Source organism: Lepus europaeus, chromosome 3 (genome assembly GCF_033115175.1).
Source record: "Lepus europaeus isolate LE1 chromosome 3, mLepTim1.pri, whole genome shotgun sequence".
Classification (NCBI taxonomy): domain Eukaryota; kingdom Metazoa; phylum Chordata; class Mammalia; order Lagomorpha; family Leporidae; genus Lepus; species Lepus europaeus.
In genome coordinates this window covers 60,168,820-60,178,713 of record NC_084829.1, presented here as the reverse complement: position 1 = coordinate 60,178,713, position 9,894 = coordinate 60,168,820, and the positions used below count along the sequence as shown (strand labels likewise).

Below are 9,894 nucleotides of genomic sequence, written 5' to 3'. Positions count from 1 at the left end.
GTGTGATTAGTTTCTTCATCTGAAAAATGTGATTAATAACATCTAACTGATATGTGAAACTGATAGGCATAGGTGAGCTAACGGATAGTACAGCTTGTGAAGAGCATAAAACTGATACAAAGTTTGCACTAACAGGCAGAAAAATAAACACACTGTTACTATTAGACCTTTCAATAAATATAAAATGAATTTTACAATCTGTGTTATAATGTTTAAAAAAATAATGTTTAAAAGAAAAGAAAAAATCGCTTCTCGGCCTTTTGGCTAAGATCAAGTGTAGTAAAAGAAAAGAAAAAAAATATCATATCGGATCCCTACCTATTTCTTCAAAAATTCTACTAGAGTTTCCATTATTTATTTTCCCTCCCATCATTTTCCATCATTCCAACTTTTCAAAAATCTTCATTTTAAATGTAATGAGGACATCAGAGAGATCGGCTTAAGTAACTAGACTTAATTGGATTACAGCTCATGTTGGCAACGAAGAGCTTACTCACCACAGAGTGCCCAGTGCAACTAAGGACTTCCTTGGTTTCTAGGAAGGAAATAATAACTTCCTAACACAGACCAATTATGAACACATATTAATGGAAAGCCAATCCTAGTTAATCTATTCTCAAATCCACTGTACCAGAGACAACTTGTTTCCTTATTTATTTTCTTGCTTACTTGTCTTGGGCCAAATTAATGCATTTTCAGGTGTGAAATTAAACACCAAAGGGAGCTATAAAAAGCCATCAATATATTTGAAAGTTAATGATGATGACAGGGGAAATGAAGACAATTCAATGTTTTATCTATGATATTCAGGATCCAAACTAAAGGCACGGGTAGTTTATATGAATACAAAATGCACACACAACTGGGCAATTATTGTGACATGTTTTTATTGCTCCATGTTTACCATTTCATCCAAAAGGGGTGGTCCCCTAAAGAACTACTTTGTGCATGCATAAATAAGCTATTTCTGGAAAGAAGCAAGATAAAAGAGCATATGACTGTTAATTCCTACATTTGTGAAAATATATTCACCTGTAAAAGAAAAAAAAGCTCTAATGAAAAGGATGCTAGGATGAAAATAAGCAGGAATTCAAGCATTTCTACATGCTCTGTCAAAGCAAAGTCATTTACGTAGGGCTGCTAAAGACAAAACAATGTCATTCACTACTGTTATTTACAGCATCTATGAAAACATGGAGAGTGAGCAGATAGAAAGCCACTTAGGGACACATTTCACATTTTTATATGGGATGATACATCACTCTCTCCATTTACCCTATCTCTGCTTTATACTCTCTATAATCTAACCTGTATCTTTCTTCTTACCTTGAACAGGGATACCACATAGTATGTCTGCTACTTTTCTTTACCACAAACAAGGGCACCGGAAAGTGAATCAGCTGGCAGCCACATCTGTGTAGAGTTGTTTCTGTCACACATAGAGTGTCCCTCGACTCCCTGAGTTGAAGTCTGGACCTTATGCTTGTGAAACCTGTGCAACAGAGCCCATCTGTCAGTCACTGCACAAACTCCGGTAGCAAAGAGTTTTTCCAGTTCCTTGCTGCCAGCAGAGAGAAATAGATTCATTGCTGTATTTTTCTGTCATTATGAAGAATTGGAAAGAACATGGAATAATTTTACACATGACTATAAATATTTTTATGCAATGTTACAGCAAAAAACACTTTAAGACCTTCTTAAAAATGAACTCTTGAAATTGCATTATTAAAATTAAGGGAGAATATACTATAGTTCATGCAAGTGTTATCTCACCAAAGTAAAGTGTATAATTTAAATAAACAGTTTTGAATGTTAGAATGATAGCAGAGAAAAATAAATATTTGTAATAATAACATTTAGTTTGTCAGGGAGGTGGAACATTGTTTTGTTGTAATATTTTTTCATAGATTAAATATACAAGTACAATTACTTATTGAAATCACAAGCTATACTGATTACAAGTCTCTAGGTATGTGTGAATCACAATTTACCTTATAAAACTTTCCAAGCGTATCATCTTTCAGTTTAATTCATAAATAATTAGCTACACCTCATCAATAAAATCCAATGCAACTACAATTCATGACAAGAAAACCAGTTATTTTTTCCTAAATTAGCAGAATAGCATATACATTTTGTTTAATTTCTCAAATAAAATGAGAAATGAAGTACATGTGCAACTGAAAGTGGACTACCTGAATTACCAGAATGATATTTCACATGAGTTACCCAACTTATCTCTTTCCCTTTAGTGTATGTGAATAGCCATGATAATTGTGTTATCTTGCATGTTAAATTGTGAAACTCACTTTTACTCTTGAGATCTTTTGGAAAATAGTATTCAAATCTAAATTTGGAGAATTCCCTCTTTCATAAAAAGTTCATTTTCTTTTTAAATTTATTTATTTGACAGAGTTAGAGAGAGAGAGAGAGAGAGAGATCTTCCTTCCGTTGGTTCACTCCCCAAATGGCAAAGAGCCAGGTGCTTCTTACTGGTCTCCCATGCAGGTGCAGGGGCCCAAACACTTGGGCCATCCTACACTGCCCTCCTGGGCCACAGTAGAGAGCTGGACTGGAAGAGGAGCAACCGGGACTAGAACCTGGCTCCCATATGGGATGCTGGTGCCACAGGTGGAGGATTAACATAGTGAGCCACAGCGCTGGCCCCCAAAAAGTTCATTTTCTTAAATTGTCTGTTTCAATTTTATTATCCAGTTTTTTTTTATGAGATTATGTTTTCTTACAAGCATTTTATGGTTGATTTTGACTTATGCTGACATCATCTGTTTGAATAAAATTGTAATTAATAAAGCACAGACATTTAATGAATGGTTCTTTCTGCTTCATTGGAATACCAAAAAAAGCTTGATTTTTTCATTTATGATTTGTTACCATAGTTTACTTACTTTTATATTTATATTGAATGGGAATATTTAATATTACTTCTCTGTTCTCTGAGTAGCAGATTGTCACTTGACTATTATGGAGGAAGGGGCACAGTGGTATTACTTTGGGGAATAAATAGATACCAAAGAACATAAAGAGGAACTCTTGACAAGAGTCTACATTTGCATAAAAACAGTCCAACTTTTTAAACTCAGGAAATATATCAGACTGCATTTTCAAAACTTTGTCTCTTCTCTTTCCTTGATACTTAACCAGTTTGGACTTAAGCAGTTTATCAATTTTGATGATGATGGAAACGCCTAGAGCTTGCAGTTCACAGTTATGTTAGTGGAAGACACTATGATCTAAAATTCGTATAAAAAGTCAGAGTTACTTGAAAAATTATAGTTGAAGAAATGACCTCTTCTGTTTGCTAAGTGTCTTTTTCTGTCTGTCTCTGTTTCTCTCTCTTTGATCCAGTTCAGATAGAGAAACTATTTTCTTTCTTATTTTAAAGATTTTATTTATTTATTTGAAAGAATTACAGAGAGGCAGAGAGAGAGAGAGAGAGAGAGGGGTCTTCCATCCGGTGGTTCACTCCTCAATGGCCGCAATGGCCAGAGCTGCGCCGACCTAAAGCCATGAGCCAGGAGCCTCTTCCAGGTCTCCCATGTAGGTGCAGGGGCCTAAAGACTTGGACCATCTTCCACTGCCTTCCCAGGCCACAGCAGAGAGCTGGAGTGGAAGTACAGCTGGCGCCCATATGGGATGCTGGCACTGCAGGCGTGGCTTTACCCACTACACCACAGAGCAGGCCTCAGGAACTAGTTTCGTATTCAGTCAAAAAGAGGACATCAACCATGGCATTCAATGAGTTGTCATAGTCACCAGATTATATACATGTTCAGTACTAGTTAATATGCGGGAACTAGGTTTCTATTAATTTATAAAAAATTTTCTTTTTTTAGCATTTTAAATTGACAAATCATAATCGCATACATTCATATGGTAAACATGATGATTTCGTATATTTATACAATGCAGAAAGATTATCAACAAATGAATGGATGATGAAAATGTGTTTAGATATATAAACTATGGAATGCCACTTAGCCTTACAAAAGAATATTCCATCATTGTGACAAGAATGAACTTGGAGACTACTGTTTATTTCAGCGAACATTCCTAGCAGAAACACCTTATCATTCATTCCTCCTTTATAGCCTTGTTTTATACATACTATTTTGTGCAGGGTCATTTTCTTCTCATTTGAATGTTATTGGATATGCAAAGTGTGGTAGTGAGCACGATTGCCTGTTCTTTCTTTTTTTAATATTTATTTATTTAATTTGAAAGACAGAGTTACAAAGTGGGGTGAACAGAGTGAGAGAGAAAGAGAGAGAGATCTTTCATTCACTAGTTCACTTCCACGGCAGCAATGGCCTTGGCTGGACCAGGACGAAGTCAGGAGCCAGGAGCTTCATTGGAATCAGTGACAGGGGCCCAAAACCTTGGGCCATCTTCTGCTGTTTTCTTGGACATATTAGCAGGGAGTCGGATCAGAAGTAAAGCAGCCAGGACTTGAACATTAGATATGCCAGCATCACAGGTTGTGGCTTTATCTGCTATTCTACAACACCCGTCGAATTTCCTGTTCTGAAAAATTTTCTCTGTAGTTTCTTTCCAAGAAACAGGATACTATCTGAGTCAATTTGGACTTCCAAAGAGGAATTTCATAGTCTGGGTGTCAAATGGCAGAAATACATTTCTGCAGACTGGAAGTCTGAGATCAGGGTGACAATGTGGTTTGATTCTAGTGAGGATTTTCTCCTGGTTTGCAGAAATCCATCTTCCACTGTGGCCTCACAAGGAGGGAAAGCATGGGTAAACTGTTTTCTCTTTTTATAAGGGCATTAATTTCATCATGAGCATTGCTTCTTCTTTACCCAGTCTAATCCTGAATACCATGAAGATGCCCTGTCTCCAAATTACAACACAGTGGGGACTAAGAATTCAAAGTAAAATTTTGAAGAGATACAATTGGGTCTATAGCATTCTTAGCCTGGTCCCTCGAATTCATGTGCTTTTTACATACAAAATACCTTCATTCTATCTCAACTGTCTCCAAAATATTAACTTGTTCTAGCATCAACTCTGAAGTACAACATTTCACTTAAATATCATCTTATCATCTAACTCAGAAGTGAGTGAGATTCAAGGTGACATTCACTCTGAGGCAAAATTCCTCTCTAGCTGTGCATCCTTGATATCAGTCATGTTATGTGCTTCTAGAATTCAATGTGGGGGAGATCATAAGATAGAGAATCCAATTCCAAAAGGGTGACATATGAAATGAGTTAGGGTCATGGGTCCCAAGTAAATCTTTACTTAGGTCATCTATTCTCCAATCACACCAGACAAAATATTAGCCTCACTCCCTTTGCCTAGAGAGGGTAGCTCCATCCACTCAGTTTTGTGCGAGGACCACACATATAGAGTTCCTGCTTATTGAAACACAGGTAGAAGTAGCCTTGTCACTTGGGACTGTGTATTCTAGGTTTGTGGTAGGAGTGGCGATTATGGTGATTTCTGAATCACCTTCAGGATCTTTTCTCTTTTGCTTGCATTCAGTCCACTGCACCATATTCCAGAAGTTCCAATTTGTTATGCCAGATTAAGTTGGCCACATTCATTAGGTGCCCTGCTAAAATATTTTAAGTCCTTTTAGGAATATGTAAAAATATTGTTAAAAATGCTGTTTGTTGTAATGAAAAACAAGAAAGAAGTAGGATAAGACTCGGCTCTGACACCTCTGCAAAAGCAAGCCACACCAATCCACACTAAGATATGGACATGTTTTTGGTACTGAAAGTCCAAAATGATTCTTAGAAAGGTTGAATATATGTTGGATAGGATGAGCAATATGACTGGATCACCATATAATTGTATATATTAATTTAATGATGACAATAAATCTCCACTGTAGTAATCATTTTAGTATATGCAAGCAGTCTTCAAAAATTTTAGGGGAAATTTATATTATAAAAAAAAAAAACTATGCATGGGTTTCCAAAAATTTTTGAGCCAAAACATATTCAATTATATTTTCCATGAATTTTTGGATATTATACCTTATACCCATAATGTTATGATGTATATCTTAAATGTACACAGTAACATTTAGTTTTTAAAAGTTTTTAGGATCACACAGTTAACCTAGCAGGTAAGACACCTGTATCCCACATCAGAGTACCTGGGTTCAATTTCGAGTTCCAGCTCCTGCCTCTGATTTCCAGTTGATGCAGACTGTAGGAGGCAGTGGTGTGATGGCCCAAGTAATTGACTTCCTGCTACCACATGGAGACTTGATATTTGTTCCAGTGCCTGGCTTTGGTGCAGGTCTTAGCCCTAGCCATTGTGGGCATCTGGGAGTGAACCATAGGCTGGGATTACTCTCCCTCACAAGCTCTTTTTCTTTCTTTCTTATTCTTTGTGAATCTGTGTGCTTGTGTGTGCACCTGCATGTGTGTGTCTATCTTTGTTATTCAAATGAAAGAAAATTAAAAAAATAAAAGCACTTATGTAGTGGAAATATATTCAATTAAAAAAGAAAGACCAACAGAAAAAAAGAAGAATTTGATAATTCTAGCTTCATAAGCTTACATTTCATATCTGGATTTTCAGAAGCCTTCATTTCTGTACTTTCAGCCATTAAACATTATTCAGGAAGAAAAGTCACTCATATCAATGAGGATAAGTAAGGAGTGTGATTAAGAAAATGAACACAAAAGGGTTGAGGAAATTAGAAAATGAAAGTAAAACATTTAAGCGAGAGAAAAACAGTGAAACAAAGTCATGGTAAGGGGAAAATTTGGAGGAAAGTTATGAAAATTAGTCTCAGAGCAAATGAGGATGTTGTAAGGGGTTATAGAAAATGTCATATGCAGAATTTTTGTTAATTAATTCACTCATTTATCTCCTTACTCATCATATAGTCATCAATCTATTTTCCTATTATTTATGTTATGAGACAACTACAAGGATCCTTCAAAAACATCATGGAAAATTAACATTATGAAAAAAAACTATGCATGGATTTCATTTTTTCTCAGCAAAATGAAATTATCTTCTAACTCAATTTTCTGCAAACTTTTGAGTTACTTTTGTATGCTGAAAAACAGGTATTGGACTATAAAAAATATACTTCGTTGAAATACTCTGCACTCTCCCAGGTTATCTGCTTCTGATTCTAAGGAAGTTATTTTATAATTCTCTAAATTTTGGATAAGCAATACAACAAAATTCTTGCCTATAGAAATGCAAACTCTGTTCTGTAAGTTCAGTTGACTTCCTTTCTTAACTGTGGACATTTACTTGTTCATATCTATATTCTTGATTTATAATGTGCCTGTGCTTTGAATTTCCCTTTGAATTTGATCAGTATGATGGTAAAAAAACAAAAAAGTTTAACAGTAGTTTATTGAATTATGTACATCACAGTCATCATTTACCTAGTGTTTAAGATCGTCTTTTAGCATCTTCATTGTAATCTGTATTATCACTTTACTGCATCTGGTATGTTCAACTATAATTTTATAAATACATGTGGGTAAAATGAGTATCTTCATATTATGGCCTCTGTGCTCATCACATCATAAAATTTTGTCATATGATCAGAGTTACCAAGGAATGAGATTTGGAATAAGAAATTAATTTTAAAAAAGAAGAAAAGAAAAGAAAAGAAAACCTCTCTCTGCTTTTCTGTAAGTGAAATAAATCCTCTCATTATTTTAAATCCAGAGAGGATTCCCTACTGGTAGTTTATAGCTCTATCAAAGAACTGGTTATCTTTTTAAAATTGTCTTTTTGCAGGGAAATGTGATAACTTTAAATTAACATAATTGGAGTTAATACAATAATAGTATATTTTGAAAAATTATTTTTATCTTATGATAAATAAAGCATCAGTGATTTCTCATCTGCAGGATCAAATGTTGATTCCTGATTTTAAATGGCTTTTTATTGTTGAACATCAAACTGCTAAGAAAAGGCAAAGAAAAGAAGTATATTCAAAAGTACATTCTGAATGTTATATTATTGATTCAGTTCATAGACATTTTTGTACCTAACTTGCTTTCATCCCATTTAATAATCCTGGCGCAGCCTAGTCACGTTTTTCAAAGCTGTACTGAAGGAATCCTAACTAATCCATTAAGATAAAAGGCCCCAAACATCATTCCTAACAAAAAGGGATTAGGATCTTCCTATGTAGCATCACAACCCTTCAAGCTAAGCAAGAAAGCTGACACTGAAGTGATAAATGACCTCAATGTCTGTTATGCGTGGCAACACAATCCATAACCTCAGAGTCACAGCTTGAAATAACTTTCAACAGCACATGTGAATTTTCTTAATGAGACTACTTCTCAGGGTATTGGTTTTAAAAAAAAAAAAAATCCTGCACTCTTATTTCAGCATTCAGGCTCCTATTTATTCATACTTCGGAACTTTGATTTTATCAAAGGGCAAATTCAGATTCAAGAAGTGGGAAAAGTTCAATCAAAAACTAAGTGTGAAAATAAAAAGCCCACTTGAGAAGTACTTGAATAAATCTGGAGGCTTGTTTAACTCATTCAAAATTAAATAGCTTAAAATGTCATGTTAAGTATTCTTACCACAAAGCAACCGCAACAATAACCTAAGCAAGCATGACAAACAGCAAACAACAAAGAGACATAAGGCATCTTTTGGAGGTGATAGATATGTCCCTTGTTTTGATTGTGGTGATAGTTTCATGGGTATAAGTATTTGTCCCAACTTGTCATACTGAATTAATTTATTATATACAGTTTCATATTTATCAATGTCATCACAACAAAACTGTTAAAACATAAGCATCAAAACTTAAAATATATTTGCTAGCTTCACTTTTAAAATCCACTTTCAGTAGTGTCTTCTAAACCTAACATGGAATGTTAAAACTTTTGTTACTGAATTGCATTCAGAAATCTTTCTGTAAGTTACAAAAACAAAAGGAAAAACTTTACAGTTTCTCCATTTTTCCTCTGGAAAGTCAATTGATGCTGATAGCTTGATCTCCTTTCAGTTGATGCCCAGTGGCCAAGAAAATTAATGAGGCTTTCAAAATCTGATGATATTATTCAAGTAACCTCAAAGAATAAAGCTCATTATATTTAAGAAAGTGCCACCACCCCAACTAATTGATGGTGTTAGTAATTTGTATTTATTTAGTAAAAATTGCTTTTTTTTCCAACTTCATTGACAATATGCTAAGTTGATTTTTGGTAAATTTTCATGCCTGGACCTAGGGCAGAAGGACAAAAGATATTAAGTGTGTCATAAACTAGAAATAGTGACCTTGAAAATACATGGAAAAAAGAATTATGTTGATAGTAAAAATCACATGAAGCAAAAATTCACCAATATGCATTGAAGCCATCCATTTTAGATGACAGCAAATTAGAAATGATTACAATTTATACTTGTCACAGTATCATAAACTATTGAAAGAAGCACAATAATTTTAATATGTGTATAATTTGTAGGCAACATTTTAAAGAAATAAAACACATTTCACTGTTAAATATAAGCATTATTTTGCTAATATGTGAACACTATTAATGTAATCACATTGATGCATCATCATAATCAATAAAAATAATGCACTTCAATGTGATGCAATTAGATCAAACTTCATGAATAAGAAATTTGGTAATGTAATAAGTTGATCTTCAGGGACATGCTTATGTTTCTTTGTATGCTTTATGTTTTCATCCCCTATCTCTGGAATATTTTCATAGCCATGTGATATAAAGTAGAATGGCAATGCGAAAATAAAAATAGATAACATGATCCATTAGATTGGCATTCTGTGGTTCTTGTTTATATTTAGACACTACTACATGGTTTTAGCGGGTTTTTTTTTCTAAATTTATTTATTTTAGATAGCAGGACAGATATTTGGAGACTAAATTAAGCATCCTAAAA

At 34.3% G+C, this 9,894-nt stretch overlaps 1 pseudogene; it reads left to right on the top strand.

Annotated features, from left to right (window-relative positions):
* Nucleotides 1-244: 244 nt before the first annotated feature.
* On the top strand, nt 245-323 carry LOC133757186 (U2 spliceosomal RNA; annotated as a pseudogene).
* The last annotated feature ends 9,571 nt before the right edge of the window (nt 324-9,894 follow it).